We start from the raw sequence: 16,909 nt of genomic DNA on the forward strand, positions 1-16,909 counted from the left end.
ACTTAGAAGGTAAGTTGGGGAATTCCCTGGTGGTCCAGTGGTTAGGACTCCACGCTCTGACTGCCAAGGGCCTGGGTTCTATCCCTGGATGGGGAACTAAGATCCCATGAGCCGTGCAGCCCAGGCAAAAAAAAAAAAAGAAAGTGAATATTTTTTATCAGCTTTAGAGAAAAGGAAATTCACTTTAGAAACAGGTTACAAATACACTCCATTAGAAAAAAAATCCTTGGGACTTCCCTGGTGGCACAGTGGTTAAGAATCCACCTGCCAATGCGGGGGACATGGGTTCTAGCCCTGGCCCGGGAAGATCCCACATGCCACGGAGCAGCTAAGCCCGTGCGCCACAACTACTGAGCCCACATGCCACAACTACAGAAGCCCGCGTGCCTAGAGCCCATGCTCCGCAACAAGAGAAGCCACCACAATGAGAAGCCCGCACACTCGCCGCAACTAGAGAAAGCCTGCATGCAGCAACGAAGACCAAACACAGCCAAAAATAAATAAATAAATTTATTTTAAAACAAAGAAGAAGAAAAGTCCTCACCTGATAGTCTCTATCAGTCTCTAAAAGCTTTGGATAAAGCCTTGAAAAAATATATATACAAAAAGTATTTGGATAATCTGGAAGTCCTGCCTGACTGCACAAGTCTTCCTTTCAGCTATGATTGTTAATATACTCCTTCTGACCATTTCATAACACTTACTATTTCCCCCAACTTTTCGCAGGAGGAGCACACATTGGCCATAGAAAAGGTAACAGAAAAGGTTTATTTTGCTTAAAATGCTTTGATAACTAGAGCTTGGTGTAACTGGTCTCCTTTTCTTAATTAATAAACTTTATTTTTTAGAGCAGCTTTAGGTTCACTGCAAAATTGAGTGGAATGTACAGAGTTTTCCCACATACCCCCCTGTCCTCCACTGCCCCCCTCCAATCTCCCCAACCGGCTGGTACGTGTTAAAATTGGAGAACCTACAATGATACATTATCACCCAGGTTCCATAGTTTACATTAGGTTCACTCTTGGTGTTATACATTGTGCAGGCTGTGACGAATGTACAGTGCCGTGTATCCACCACTGTAGTACCATACAGAATAGCTTCAGTGCCCTAAAGATCCTCTGTGCTCTGCTGATTCATCCCTCCCTCCCACCATTCCTGGAAAACACTGATTTCTTTTAATGTCTCCATAGTTTTACCTTTTCCAGAATGTCGCATAGTTGGAACCACAGACTGGCTTCCTTCAGTAATGCACATTTAAAGTGCCTCCATGCCTTTTCATGGCTTGAGAGCTCACTTCCTTTTAGCGCTGAATAATACTGCACTTTCTCAATGTACCACTCACCTACTGAAAGACATCTTGGTTGCCATCAAGTTTTGGCAATTATGAATAAAGCTGCTACAAATCTCCATGTGCAGGTTTTTATAAGTTTTCATTCATTTGGGTAAATACCAAACAGCATGACTAATGGGTTGCAATGGTAAGAGTATATTCAATTTTATAAGAAATTACCAAACTGTCTTGCAAAGTCGCTGCACCATTTTGCATTCCCAACAGCAATGAATGAAAGTTACTATAGACTAGTTTGCATTTTCTAGAATTTTCTATAAATAGAATCACATAGTATATACATTTGTATGGCTTCTTTCATAAAACCGTGAGATCCATGCTGCACTGTATATCAGTAGTTCACACCTTTTCATTGCTGAGCAGTGTTCCATTGTATGTATATATTGAGTTTGTTTATTCATTTACCTGTTGATGGACATTTGGGTTGTTTACAGTTTGGGGCTATTATAAATAAAGTCATTATGAACATTAAAAAAAAAAGAAAGTTCTGGGACTTCCCTGGTGGCGCAGTGGTTGAGAATCCGCCCGCCGGTGCACGGGACACAGGATCGATCCCTGGTCTGGGGGGGATCCCGCATGCCACGGAGCAACTAGGCCCGTGCGCCTGCGCTCTGAAGCCCGTGAGCCACGACTGCTGGGCCCGCGCACCTGGAGCCCGTGCTCTGCAGCAGGGGAGACCACCACGGTGGGAGGCCTGCGCACCAGCGGCGAAGGGTGGCCCCCACTCGTCTCAGCTGGAGGGGGCCCACGCGCAGTAGCGGGGACCCAACGCAGCCAAAAAATAAAATTAGATAAATAAATAAATAAATAAATAAATAAAGGAAAGTTCCTATTGCTTCATATCCTCACCAAAATTTGGTATTGTCGGTATTTTCGATTTTGGCCATTCTAATAGGTGTACAGTGGTAACAAATTCTTTTTAATATTTAAACCTGGTTGAAATTTTGCAATTTTACTAATTTTGTACAATTATACCACACATAATTTTTTATAAAATGTGTGTATATATATATACACTTCTATTTTGAAAGTTTTCTGATATATGCAAAAGGAGAGAGAACAGAATAACGTATCAGTTGTGTTCACTTCTTGGTTTCAACAATTATCTATACTTGGCCAATCTTGTTTCATTTATATTCCCATCAACACTCCCATCCTCCCACCCTCCATCTCCCAAGCCAGATTACTTTGAAGTAAATGCCAAGCATTATATGATCTCACCTCTAAGTATTTTTGTATGTGTCTCTAAAAGAGAAGGACATTAAAAAGAAAACAAAACAACAGCATTATCACACCTAAAAATAAAATTTCTTAATACCATCAAATATGCATTATAATTGTTTCAATTTGTTTGAATCTGAATTCAAATAAGATTCATACATTGTGATTCTTTGATATGTACTTTCTTTTATCTATAGGTTTCTTCTCCATTTCTAATATTTCCCTTGCATTTAAAAAAACTGTTGTTGAAGGAATGGGTTGTTTGTCTTGTAGAATTTCCACAATCTAGATTTTTCTCGCTGCATCCCATTGGTGCCTTTTAACATATTCCTCTCTCCCTTGTATTCCCAGAAACTGGTAATTTGACCCAGAAGCTTGCTCTGATTCAAGTTCTAATGGAGGAGAGGGGACAAGACTATTTCATGCAGTGTTTCAACTTCCATCAGGAGACACATACTGTCTGATTGACTCCTTAAATGATATAGTTAGCCATTGATGGTATCTGCCTAGGTCCAACAACTCTTTAGAGACTTCAAAGTGATATTCTATTATTCATTCTTTTTTCTTAAATTGAAGTATAGTTGATTTATAATGTTGTATACATCAAAGTGATTCAGTCATACATACATACATATATATCCCTATGTATTCTTTTCAGATTCTTTTCCATTATAGGTTATTTCAAGTTATTGAATATATTTCCCTGTGCTCTACAGTAGGTCCCTGTCGTTTATCTATTTTATACTTACTAGTGTGTACATGTTAATCCCAAACTCCTAATTTATCCCTCCCCTTGCCCCTTTTCCCTTTGATAACCATGAGTTTGTTTTCCATGTCTGTGAGTATGTTCCTGTTTTGTAAATAAGTTCAGTTGCATTTTTTTTTTTTAGATTCCACATGTAAGTGACATCATGTGATATTTGTCTTTCTCTGTCAGACTTACTCCACTTAGTGTGATAATCTCTAGATCCATCCATGTTGCTGCAAATGGCATTATTTCATTTTTATGGCTGAGTAATATTTCAATTTATACACACACACACACACACACACACCTGTCGATGGACACTTAGGTTGCTTCCATGTCTTGGCTATTATAAGTAGTGCTGCTATGAACAATGGGGTCCATGGATCTTTTCGAATTAGAGTTTTCCTCTTTCCTAGATATATGCCCAGGAGTGTTATTGCTGGATCATATGGTAACTTTATTTTTAGTTTTTTAAGGAACCTCCATATTGTTCTCCATAGTGGCTGCACCAATTTACATTCCCACCAACAGTGTAGGAGGGTTCCCTTTTCCCTACACCCTGTCCAGCATTTATTATTTGTAGACTTCTTGTTGATGGCCATTCTGACCAGTGTGAGGTGGTACCTAATTGTAGTTTTGACTTGCATTCCTCTAATAATGAACGATGTTGAACATCTTTTCATGTGCCTATTGGCCATCTATATGTCTTCTTTGGAGAAATGTCTATTTAGATCTTCTGCTCATTTTATATTGGGTTGTTTGTTTTTTGATATTGAGCTACATGAGCTGTTTGTATATTTAGGAAATTAAGCCCTTGTCAGTTGCATTGTTTGCAAATCTTTTCTCCCATTGTATTTTCGTTTTGTTTATGGTTTCCTTTGCTGTGCAAAAGCTTATAAGTTTGATTAGGTCCCATTTGTTTATTTTTGCTTTTACTTCTATTACCTTAGGAGACTGATCTAAGAAGGTATTGCTACGATTTATGTCAGAGAATGTTTTGCCTATGTTCTCTTCTAAGAGCTTTATAGTGTCACATCTTATATTTAAGTCTTTAAGCCATCTTGGGTTTATTTATTTTTTATAAATTTATTTATTTATTTTTGGCTGTGTTGGGTCTTTGTTGCTGTGTGTGGGCTTTTTCTAATTGTGGTGGGCGGGGCCTACTCTTCGTTGTGGTGCACGGGCTTCTCATCGCAGTGGCTTCTCTTGTTGCAAAGTACAGGCTCTAGGTGCATGGGCTTCAGTAGTTGTGGCACGTGGGCTCAGTAGTTGTGGCTCGCAGGCTCTAGAGCACAGGCTCAGTAGTGGTGGCGCACGGGCTTAGTTGCTCTGTGGCATGTGGGATCTTCCTGGACCAGGGCTTGAACCCATGTCCCCTGCATTGGCAGGCAGATTCTTAACCACTGCGCCACCAGGAAAGTCCGAGTTTATTTTTGCGTATGGTGTAAGAGAGTGTTCTAACTTCACTGATTTACATGCGGCTGTTCAGCTTTCCTAACACCACTTGCTGAAGAGACTGTCTTTTCTCCATTTTATATTCTTGCCCTCTTTGTTGAACACTAGTTAACCGCAGGTATGTGGGTTTATTTCTGGGCTCTCTATTCTGTTCCATTGATCTATATGTCTGTTTTTGTGCCAATACCACACTGTTTTGATTACTGTAGCTTTGTAGTATTGTCTGAAATCCATGAGGGTTATGCCTCCAGCTTTGTTCTTTTTCCTCAGGATTGCTTTGGCAATTCTGGGTCTTTTGTGGTTCCATGTAAGTTTTAGGATTATTTGTTCTAGTTGTGTGAAAAATGTCATGGGTAATTTGATAGGGATGGCATTAAATCTGTAGATTGCTTTGGGTAGTATGGCCATTTTAACAATATTAATTCTTCCAATCCAAGAGCATGAGCTACCTTTCCATTTCTTTGAATGATCTTCAATTTCCTTTATCAATGTTTTATAGCCCTTAGCCTGTAAGTCTCTAACCTCCTTGGTCAGTTTTATTCCTAAGTCTTTTTATTTTTGATGCAATTTTAAAGGGGATTTTTTTTTCTTTCTCTTTCTGATACTTCATTATTAGTGTAAAAAAGCACAACAGATTTCTGTATATAAATCTTGTATCCTGATACCTTGCTGAATTTGTTTATCAGTTCTAATAGTTTTTGTGTGGAGTCTTTAGGGTTTTCTATAGAGAGTTTCATGTCATCTGCATATAATGACAATTGTATCACTTCCCTTCCAATTTGGACTTTTATTTCTTTTTCTTGTCCAACTGCTGTGGCTAGGCCTTCCAATACTATGTTGAATAGAAGTGGTGAGAGTGGGCATCCTTGCCTTGTTCCAGAATTTAGTGGAAAGGTTTTCAGCTTTTCACTGTTGAGTATCATGTTGGCTGTGGGTTTGTCATAAATAGCTTCTATTATGTTGAAATACGTTCCCTCTATACCCATTTAGGTGAGAGTTTTTATCATGAATGGATGTTGAATTTCATCAAATACTTTCCCTGCATCTATTGAAATGATCATGTGGTTTTTGTCTTTTCTTTTGTTGATGTGGTGTATCACACTAATTGATTTGCACATGTTGAACCATCCTCATGACCCTAGGATGAATCCAACTTGATCATGGTGTATGATCCTTTTCATGTGTTGTTGGATCCAGTTTGCTAATATATTGTTGAGGATTTCTGCATCTACATTCATCAAAGATATTGGCCTGTAATTTTCTTTTTTGGTAGTGTCTTTGTCTGGTTTTGGCATCAGGGTGATGGTGGTTTCATAGAATGACTTAGGGAGTGTTCCTTCTTCTTCGGTCTTTTGGAAGAATCTGTGAAGGATCAGTATAAGTTCTTTTTTGCATGTTTGGTAGAATTCCCCAGTGAAGACATCTAGTCCTGGACTTGTGTTTTCAGGGAGTTTTTAAAATTATAGATTCTATTTAACTTCTAGTGATCGGTCTGTTCAAATTATCTACTTCTTCTTGATTCAGTTTGGGTGAGCTGTATGTTTCTAGAAACTTGTCCATTTCTTCTAGGTTGTCCAATCTGGTGGCATATAATTGTTCATACTATTCTCTTATGATTTTTTGTATTTCTGCAGTATTGGTTGTTATTTCTCCTCTTTCATTTCTTATTTTGTTTATTTGAATCCTCTCTCTTTTCTTCTATTTGTTCTTGATTTATTAGCTAGAATAATTCTACAAACAGAAATTTGCCCTTTGAGATACTGACCATATAGTAAAGGCAAGATAGATGCCCGATTCTTTCCTTTTATTTACAGATTTTCAAAACAATGAGGTAAGTTCCTAATATTCTCCAAACACGACCAATGAGGTTTTTATTTTTTAAGTGTAATTATGAACTCATGGATTTAAACACATTTGATACGTTTCAATCCAATGCAGTTTATGCCTTTATTCAAACTGGTTTCTAGGTTCTACTAGAAGATCCTAGTAGTCTTTGCTAACTTCCCTGCTTTCTGGTATGACAAAATGCTTCAGGCTTGACTTGTACCTTTGCTGCCTTAGACCTAAAACCAGTCATTTCTCCAAGGATTCCTTATTCCTTTGGTCACAAATGGTATTTAGAGATAATATTTTTAAGCACGACTATATAGGACAGAAAAATCTAGTCTTACGGGTTTTACACAAAAATCTATACATTTATGAAACAGTTGTGTTTGGAATTCTTGTTAATCCTAAAGCAACAAAAATCTGCTTTTTACTTAAAGTGCTAAGTAAAGATTTTATTATTTTTTTTTAATTGTTAACATGTTTTAATTTCTCCATTTTTCTACATATTGCTTTGCCTATTTTTTTTTTTAACATCTTTATTGGGGTATAATTGCTTTACAATGATGTGTTAGTTTCTGCTTTATAACAAAGTGAATCAGTTATACATATACATATGTTCCCATATCTCTTCCCTCTTGCGTCTCCCTCCCTCCCACCCTCCCTATCCCACCCCTCCAGGCGGTCACATATAGGTATAAAAATCAATATCCACCCATCCCCAGAAGCACCCTTGTCTCTAGATTCTCTTGCCCTGAAGATCTAAAAAAACTCATGTCACTGACATCCCAGATAATGTGACTACAGTAACTGCTTTTCCATAACATTATTAAAAGGTTTTTCATTTTTTGGTTAATAACTTCCACTGTTTTCTTTAGTCTATCACTTAGTAAACAAAACCATTTGCTTTTAGTTACTAGTCAATTTTTAAAATCAACTACGTATATTACATAAAACCTCAGAAAAAAATTCAAAATTTTAAGTGTTTTGGACAGTCTGGTATAATTTTCACACACTGGCATAACTTCTGGCAGTTCACGTACTTTTCTAATGGCTTTGCCTATAGGCAGTAGTGAGAAGCTTTTGCTTTACCAGGTGATGTATTGATGGAGGAGGAGGCACCAAGGCCCAGCATTGTGCCAGATGGCATTAAGCCAAGTTGGGATGAAATTTTTGCTCTAGATGACTTAAAAACAAAACTAAAGGCAAAGTGGGACAGACACAATCAGACCTGTGTTTTAGAAAGATAATCCATATATAAGTGAGTAAAGATGTTCTGTGGTTAAATAGAAAGAAATGTACAACCAAAGGGCAGGTAGAAGAGTTATGATAGCTTTTAAAAAATCCGTAAGAACAAGGAAGCAAGTCATTTGCTGCAGGTTCTGTCGATGAATCACACTCTTTTCTGCACCTTTATTGACAACGTTCACCAAAGGACAACAATCCTTTCATATCAAGACAGTCGGCTCACAACAGCAAGCAAAGCATTATCTGCCTTCAAGGAGCTCATTAAGATGACCAGGGAAACAGTGGAATAGCACCTGATTTTTGCCTTATTAATACTCCAGTTAATTAGTTACTAGACTCACCACTCGAACCTCTACCACATCCCCATCTCCATCTGACACAACTGCAATCCCTAGAAACCCTGCAGTAAAAACAACCATTGTTAAGGGATCTGTGGGAAAACTAGGATAGAGGACAGAGTAAGGGTGAATCAGTCAAGGTTAGGAACAGTTCCTTACATTTTCTAAAATAAAACATTAACAACACATTAAATAGATTTCCATACCGACTTCAAATTAACAGCAATGGACTCAACACAGTTAATTTCTATTTACCATCCATGCTGATTAGAATATTCTTATCATCGATCTTGCTCCGAATTTTACCAAGATACTTCTAAATTCATTTCACTTTGTGGTTATCTCTCACTCCCTTTATTAGTTCCCCATCCAAATGTGTGGCACCTTCAGATTTTAGGAGGGAGAGCTGAGTCCTGATTCTCTCTCTGCGGAGAGGGAAGTGCTCTTCCCAACCTCTAGTAAGTCAGGGGGCAGCTAACATGGAAGAAGAATTCTATTCCTGCTCTGCCCATCCACTTTTTTCTCCCCCTAATTCCTTCAGAAAAAAGAAAACTTTTTCTTTCTACAGGTGCAACTTCAATACCTTCAAGCCTAAATTATTCAAGTTGACTCAACAGTTTGTAGAAGAAAATTTATATTTTTCCAAATGTTAAACTCAGGGTTGGTGGAGTTTAACAGTCTTAGCTCTTCTGTAGATATCCACTAGAATCTGAAGACTTCCTTATAATTTCCTGGATGTCAACCTATATTACAATATAAAGGTGAAAGTACTGGTCCCTGCTTATTCTTCAGAAGTGTTGTGTGGATAACAAAAGGAAATTTTCTGTCATTTTAGAGTTAAAGTGATTCCATGCTTCCATTTTGATTCTTGAAAAAATCCCGTGAGGGGAGCCGGTCAGGAACTGTATTCTTCCCTGACAAATGTGGATTCCTAGTCCTTTTCAAGGTATGAATTAAAACAATATGAAATATTAATTTTTTAAAAATGTACTGAGTAATTTCCAGAGACTCAGGCAAGCAAAGTAAGTGGCTACGAAAGGTAAGGTAATACCAAATGCTACAGAATAAGGAGGCAATGCACTGTGCATGGTTTATTCTGTTTGGATCTTCAGCGTTATATCTTCCACAGAAATAACTGTTTATTCTTCGATGACCTGACATCTGTTCTTTAGAACAAGCATTTCTCTCATTGTCATCCTTGTAAAAAAGGAAGTCAAAGCACTGTCCTCTTATTTGTGGCTTTCAGTCGGAACTTTAACCAGATCACTATGTGTTTAAAACCTGGTAAGTACAAAAGCACTGAGAGCAGTAGGTAAGGGACAATTTTCTAGCATGTCAGTCTCTGGGTCACATATTTTGAAAATGGCATTGAAATTTTATTTTAAAATGAATTTGCACAGCAGAAATTAACACAACATTGTAAATCAACTATACTTCAATAAAATAAATTTTACAAAATGAATTTGCATCCATTGCTTCTTCTTGAAAGTAAACCAATAATCACCATATAGTTTACACAATTTCTGTGAATGTCCAAATGCCTTTCTGGGAAGCTGACACTCTCTCTCTCTCTCTCTCTCTCTCTCTCTCTCTCTCTCTCTCTCTCTCTCTCTCTCTCTCTCTCTCTATATATATATATATATATATATATATATATATATATATGTGTGTGTGTATATATATATGTATGTATATATATTTTAGTTTTACAAGTGAGAGGAACAAAAACCCAGAAAAATGAAAATCCCCTCATACCTCGAGCAGGTGAAGTCGTATTTCTGGCTTGTCTGTGGATAGTGGCCACTGACACATGTGACTTCAGAAAAAGGCCAGCCTCAGGCTGAGGGCCAGTGTGCTGATTTTGCCCCATTTCACTCTTGTATTCAGCACTTGGGGGTGCGGGCAGGAAACGTACGGCAAGTTTATGCCTTGCAGCAGTCGCTCAGCCACAGAAATGAGAAATTACATTTCTGCTACTGAAACAAAAGGAATTTTATGGACTGAGACTTGAGCTCGCCTACTGAACAAAGCCTGGATAAAGACTTGGCAAGCCCCGAACCGTGGAAACCAAAACATGGATTCTACCACCTTACTAGTCATGGGCCCCTAAACCAGTTACAAAATAGTCCACAGTTGTGTCCAAGAACGAACTGGGCAAGGTTTATTCATTATTCCAGAGGAGTGTCTCTTCAAAACGCAGCAAACACGTAAAATGTCATAGCTAGCATTATATGTGCCCTTCAACTGGAATTATTTCTTATGTAATTCATTTCGTCTCTCCGCCCCACCCTTACCAGTAGACCACAGCCACACTGTGTACATTTAGGGGGAAACGTGACTGATCACTCCATTTGGAGGAAAACGCAGTGTTTTTTCAGCAGGGCTCACGATAAACCAGGTGTCTCAGGATCCTGGCTCTCTGATGCTGTTTTGGGTACGTGGCTGTAAGGAGAGGGGCTTGAGAAATTAATTTTGGGAATGAGGCATATGGAACCTATTTTGATTTTGATTTTTTTTTTCACAACTATCGTCTGAGTTTGCCAGAATTCCCAAGTTTAGATACGACCATCTGCAGAAGAACTGCCTTCCGTAAGTGGTTGACTTCTGTCTGCTGCTCTGTAAGTAGCCTCTGTTTGGCTTTGATTTACCCCAAACGCATTTTGAAGCTGAACCTTTAAAAGCCACCCCCCCCCCCCGCTCCCCCGCCCCACCCCACACACCCTGACTTAAGTTACTTTCTTTATTTCATTCCCTAAAGGAGTCTATACACAACTGGAAATTTCATGTTCAATATAAAATGTTCTGTAAATTCACCGCCCCCCCCCCATGGCAATATACTCTGTTCACACAATTTTGCGCTGACAACTGACAACTATACTCATGTCTGTGACCATCTTTCTTCTCCCTCTCTCATAACAATCTGTATTTTCACTGGGGGAAGTAATCCACCTCCACCAGCCTAAGACCGACACATGCAATCCACCCTCTACCCAGTTACAAAACAAAGAACAGACTGGAAAAGAGGTATGAAGAATAATGGCATTTTTCTTTCACCTGGGAAACACGTCTTTGAGCTTGGGCACATAAGGATTTCTGAAGTCCATTAATAATCTATAATCTGAGTGGTTTCTTAAGTAACGTCTAAAGGTATCAATGCTTCGTAGGAAGCCATGTCCTGCTGACCAAAACGGCTCTGAAGTCTCCATATATGTCAAGGTGGAGAAGTACCTGTGAGTCCCAAGAACACTTTCTTTACCAATCACCGGACTTACACTTGGTCTAGGTCAAGGCCTCACCTTTAATTCCCTTCCCACAGGGCTGTCCTTTGGTTCATATTTTTTAGCATTGTCAAGGTTGGCCTGTTCCTACATACTAGGTAAAGGGAGGTGCATTATTTCAAACACACTTGTAAATGTGGCTTTTTACTCAGAAAGAATTTGGGGGGGGGGTGTCATCCTAATAGAAATAGCCATTTTGCAAACACTTCTATGGACTCACAAGTATTATGATAAGAGTTTAAAAAGAGATCAAGACAATCACTGATCTAAAAATGAATTATTTCCTTCTCTTACAAGTGGCATCTTTCTAAAGTAACCTGTAAATATACACCAAAGAAAAGACGTGTATATTTATACCCACCGATTAAATATGGAGACAAAGGAAGGAACTCCAAAAGTTGTTCATCAACCTGAGGGGGGATGAAGAGACTGGGTCCCAACGGCAGACATTCACTTAAATGTCAGAGTTTTCCTCTGCAAAGCTTTGTAAAAACAGAAATAGATTCTGCCTGAGTGTCTGCTTCCTGGCTCCCTCCTCACAAAAGGCTGATGTGAAATCCCTGTGGCTGTCCCTGATAATGAACTGCGCATCCGTTGGGAGTAACTGGTAAGTGTCCCCTGAACCAGAAACTTCTCCGCCTTTCAGCTGTGCATAATTCATTCTCCAGATTCAATACCGTGAGGGGGAGGATTTAAACATCTCACCAAAGAAAGAGTATCTCTAGATAATTCTCGATTCATCATTTGCTCTTTATTTGCGACCCAGAATATGGGGGCAGGGGGACAGTATTTGGTTGGGGAGGGAGATCAGGATGGAGGGAAGCTGGAGTCACAGAGGGTCTCTGAAAGACAAACACTGACAAGATGAAATCTCCCTGGAGAGACATTCTGGAAACTGTACTGAGTTTCATTGAAAATTGGGTATTAAGGCGTCCACTTAACTTGTGGAATAATTGATGGCTGCATGGACCTAGGGCTGGGAGGGGAATTTCAGGGGTCATTTATTGTCTTCAGGTAATAATAACACACTTAAGCCACCGTGGGCAGATGTGCATCTGTTTTATTTTTACAGGGCTCTACGACTGTCTTATGGGATGAGACAGGCAACGCAAAACGGACTCTTCCAGGCACCAACCCTCCCCAGAGAGCTCAGCGGGGGCAGAGGCCTGGGTGCAGTACTAACTTTAGACAAGGACAGCAGAGAAGCATCAAGATACACCCACAATTATAAAATGCATATATTTTATTAAAACACAGGATGTGAAATATACTCATTTTTCCTCGAAATTAGGCTAGTCACAATTTAGAGCTAGTGAAGAAAACCAGTGTAAAAGAACTTTAATACTAAGCTGCTTAGAGAAACATTGCATAAAATATGAGTTTTATCAGAGGGCACATTAGCCTGCTCTTTATTCCAGGCTCTTCCAAGCGGCCTACCATTGTGACTATTAACGTGCCCTTCGTTATCATCCACTGCTTGATGATAATGCTTTTAATTGTGGCGCAAAGCTCCATGTCGTCTCACAATCAGAGGTCCTGCCTCCAGCTAATCATTGCCATCTCCCAGAGAGAATGAACAGAAAATAATACCCTTTTGCAGGGGGTCCATCCCATCTACCATTAACTGTTCCTTTTAAAAACAGAGATCAAGCTCCTTCCTGCCATACCACCAAGTATTCCAAGGACTATTTTTTAAAAACAGAATATGATTACAACAGATTTCTCCAACCGCCTGCAAAAGGAGACTGTCTAACTAGCCTTGAAAATCAACCTCCACTTAACAGCCTTGTGGTTATCTGCGTGAACCCCACCAGGTACTATTCAGTAGGTGGCTCCTTAGCTTGGCTACCCCCAATATTGTAAGGAGATGAAACAGAAATGCAATTTTCAAGACAGCATACACATATAAGTATAACGGAGTCACTTTGCTGTACACCTGAAACTAACACAACATTGTAGATCAACTAGACTTCAATAAATTACAAAACAAAAAAACACTCCTGCATGGCTCCATCCCCTAAGGTCCAGAGAGTGGTTGTTTAGCTTGTCTGAGATTTTGAGGTCATGCTGAATGATGAAAGACATAGACGATTTGTGTTCATTTATTCAATGTGTTAAAATTGCCTGCTAAGTAAAATATTAATTGATTTGTTAAAAAAAAATACCCAGCATATAAAGGGTTTGGGTTTTTAAATTCAGAATTAACAGTCAATTGCTACGGCCCTGAAATGACTTGGAAACTTGGCTCTTATCCAAGGAGTGAAGAAATTTGGGAATTCTAAAAGTTTTCTGTGGCATTCATAACATTCACGGACATGAATGAAATTCAACTGCGTATAACGGAAGCAAAAAGTTTAAAGCCATAAGCACACATACACACACACACACACACACACACACACACACACACACACACACACACACGCCATATGGTCAGAAATGCAACTGATTATAACTGATTACATTTGCCTAAATGTCCATCTGTTTCAAACAGTGAGTGGCTTGGTCCATGCTCTGAAAATAACTTCAATGACCCAGAGCTCATTCCCATGCCACAGGCTTGGCTGGCCTCCTCAGGGCACCAACTTTTGCCCAGTCCCCCCGCCCCTCCTCAACTTGGCTCCGGGTACATCCACTCGATCTGGACCATATGTCTTCTGTTTAACTTTCCTAGCCCTACTTGGCCCTGTTCCTTCTCACCCTGACCTTAGCTCTCTCCCATGATCCTAAGTCATTTCCAGTCCCAAGCCTCCCCCACCCCGCATGACCTCGGGTCAACCCTTCAGGGCATGGGTGCTGCTGCCACCATGGTGGGCGGTCATGCTCAGTTGCTAATGCCCCCTGCATAAAACCAGGTGCGTAAGACGTAGCAGAAGAGTATGTGATGACTGCATGAACACACCGCCAATACCAGGCAAAGCCGGGTGGGGGGCAAATTTTGTTAGAAGTGCCCCCCACCTCCGGTTCTGAACTATTTTGTGCTCTTGGTGGTGCTGATTCCTCCTCAGGTACTTCTCATCCTCAGCTGTGTGACTTCCTGAAAACTTCGCGTAATAAAAAACAAATGAGGGACGACAGCTTCAACGTTGATCCTTAGGGATAATTGGGGCTCAAGGTCTTACGCGAAGGAAGGGGTCATTCCCAGCACTTGGCACCATGGGTTACATCTCATGCTTCAGGTTCAGCTCAAATGTCACCTTCTCAGCAAGCCCTCCCTGACCACACTCTAAAGTGGCCTCCTCCAGGTACTCCTCCACCACCTGTTCTTTCCTCCGTGATACTAACACAAGCTGTGATTATCCCGTTAGTTTACTGTCTGTCCGCTACCTCTTGCCCTAATGAAGTTAGCTCTATGAAGGCAGGTTCTTTATAGAATACATTTTGTTACCGTGTGTCTCCTATGTCTAGAGCAGTGCCTGGCACATAGTGGGTGCACAGTAAATAAAACCCGAATGGATGCATGTGAGGGAGAATTTCGTGGGGAGGAGAAAGTTACAGGGTTCCCGAAATCATGCCATGTAAGCCAACTGTCAATACACGTCTCTAGTGCTGTGTGAGATGGTCAGGTGAGGATAAATTAGGGTTGAGTGAACTAAAGGACTCTGGTGTCTGCTGTCTAAAAGAAAGAAGGGAGTAAAGAAACATGCCATTCTTCACGTCTCCAACACCAGGATGAAAAGCGCACTCACTATTTGTACACATTTCAGCTTCATGAGACCGCTGATCTGGCTTCTAACCCCAGAGCTACCACCAACCAGCTAGGCGAACTTGGGCACATGTGCCTAACCTCTTGGGATCTCCTTTCCTTCCCAGGAGTACGTAGTTAACACTCATCTTCTCATTTAGTCTTCACGACAATGCTATGCGACAGCTACTGCATTTCTGCCATGATGGAGGAGAAGGTACACAGACTCGGGGAGGGTTAGGCACTCGCCCAGTCACAGTTATTAAATGCAAGAGCTGGGATCTGGACCCAGGGCTGATTCCAGGAATCCTGCCCTCAACCAAGTCCCTTTCTGCTCTCGGGTTTTATGATGTCACGAGAGTAAGTGAGAAGAAGACAGACCTCCAAGTGTGAATACCACTGTGGCCTTGAATAAAAACAATTTTTCCTTTTTTAGTCCTCATTGTACATTTTCCCTTTAACCAAGATGACCTTTTAACATAAGTTTTCCTGAAGAAGAGCCTGAAACGGAGAGATTTGGGTAACTAGTTTTACTCAGTTTAATGCTGGGAATGAGTTTTGGCTCAAAAACCTGCCAGCTGTAACATATAAGCCATGCTAATATTTTAGGAATCACCACATTTTGCATTTCTAGTTACTACGTATCTTGGACTCAAGTCTCTCAATTTTCTTTCTGTGGTAGCTTAGTCAAAATGGACAGAGACCACGTACACTATTACTGCTTATAATTTCTTTCAACTAATAAAAGGCTTCAGATTGATGTCTTGACTATGTGTTTAAAAAAACCAATTTCTTAAAAAACAAATACCAAACACAGATCTCTGGGTATCTCACTCTTAGAGACTGGTGCCTATCCAAAGGTCTGTATTTACACTGTGGCAAAATTCAGTTTTAAATTTACGAGAACATTCTGAAACGGAAATGGAAACTGAAGTACCAATAAAATTAAGCCCAAAAGAAAAAGGGAAGTACAGGCCAGTGTTAAAATATGTCCCAGTGAATTTAACTCTAAAATGGATGATATACACCCACATACCCCCAGCCCTGTCCATGCCACCCACTCTTCTTAATTCTTTCCTTAAACTTCTTAAATACCACCTTTAGTTGACAAGGTACTGATTGGCTTTGGACCTCAAACCCACTCCCCAACCCCAGAGGACATCCTGTGAATTACATCCAAGATGGCTGCAAGTCATGAGCACAGGAAATGGAAATTTCTGTCTAAGATTAGTCACGTTCAGCCAAACTGGTGTAGCAGTGAGGAAATACCATCAAAACCTGGAGCACTATTTCATCACCAGTTCCCCAGGCCATCATTCCCCACACTTCCTTTCCCAGGTGAAATGATTCATTTAGGCCAGAGCATAAACTCCCCGCTATCTGCCTACAGTTCCACCCCAGAGTCAGTGTTCATCCTTCTTTCCCCTTCCCTAGTTTCCTGCTACTCTTGTCTGGGGAACCAAACACCAATCCTATCTGCCTTGTATTGGAGTAGAAAAGTTCTGTTTGTTTGTCTGTTTTAAGCCAATAAACTCATTTACTATTTATTTATGGGAATGAAGAAAGGGCTGATAGACTTGCATCAAAATACCCAACAGCCCCTGACAAAAATCAGTTCACACACACACACACACTCACTCACTCTTAACCTGCAGTATCTCTCCGCTCTCCTATCTGCTGCCTTTTCACAGGTCAAAAGTTAAAACATTTCCAGCCATCAGTGTAAGAACACTATGATTCTCAAAAGGAAGTGCAGGTACTGAG

At 40.1% G+C, this 16,909-nt stretch overlaps 1 protein-coding gene across 3 annotated transcripts in view; it reads right to left on the bottom strand.

Moving 5' to 3' along the window:
* The window catches only part of MAPRE2 (microtubule associated protein RP/EB family member 2), a 158,460-nt gene that overhangs the window by 69,959 nt on the left and 71,592 nt on the right, over positions 1-16,909 (bottom strand). The gene's annotated exons all lie outside the window — the stretch shown is intronic.

Source organism: Leucopleurus acutus, assembly GCF_964270905.1.
Source record: "Leucopleurus acutus genome assembly, chromosome: 13".
NCBI classification, from domain to species: domain Eukaryota; kingdom Metazoa; phylum Chordata; class Mammalia; order Artiodactyla; family Delphinidae; genus Leucopleurus; species Leucopleurus acutus.